At 38.2% G+C, this 610-nt stretch overlaps 1 non-coding gene across 1 annotated transcript; it reads left to right on the forward strand.

Moving 5' to 3' along the window:
- Positions 1–293: 293 nt before the first annotated feature.
- LOC128287434 (small nucleolar RNA R71) lies at positions 294–400 on the forward strand. The gene has a single exon (XR_008278134.1). It is a non-coding gene; the product is annotated as a small nucleolar RNA R71 (small nucleolar RNA).
- The last annotated feature ends 210 nt before the right edge of the window (positions 401–610 follow it).

Below are 610 nucleotides of genomic sequence, written 5' to 3' on the forward strand. Positions count from 1 at the left end.
TTGCAAAATTATTAGCACTATTAGCGGTAAACTTCTTTAACATGGAAGAAATAGACTATACCTGAGCTGATAACGAAGTGAGAGCATCAACTTCATGAACTCTAGCTATACATCTTTCTGAAGCTGTTTGATTTGTTTGCCATTGATAGTTGTTGCTCGCGATCCTCTCGATGATCTCATAAGCCTCATTATAAGACTTTTACAAAATTGCACCATTTGCAGAAGCATCCACCATCAATCTTGTATGTGCATTGAGACTATTATAGAATGTCTCCAACTGGATATAATATGGAATCACATGATAAGGACACTTACAAAGTAACTCCTTGAATCGTTCACAAGCCTCATACAAAGACTCATCATCCAATTGTTGGAAAGTTGTAATCTCGTTCCTCAACTTAGTGTTCCTACTAAGCGGGAAACTTAACCAAAAATCTCTCTGCTAATTCTTGCCATGTAGATATGAAACTTGGTGGCAATGAATTGAGCCATGCTTGTGCTCGATCTCGCAACGAGTACGGAAACAACTTCAACCTCAGTGCATCTTCAGTCACATCGGCTATCTTGAATGAATCATTCACCTCCATAAATAATCAAAGATGGAGATGTG

This window comes from Gossypium arboreum, chromosome 13 (genome assembly GCF_025698485.1).
Source record: "Gossypium arboreum isolate Shixiya-1 chromosome 13, ASM2569848v2, whole genome shotgun sequence".
Taxonomy (NCBI): Eukaryota; Viridiplantae; Streptophyta; class Magnoliopsida; order Malvales; family Malvaceae; genus Gossypium; species Gossypium arboreum.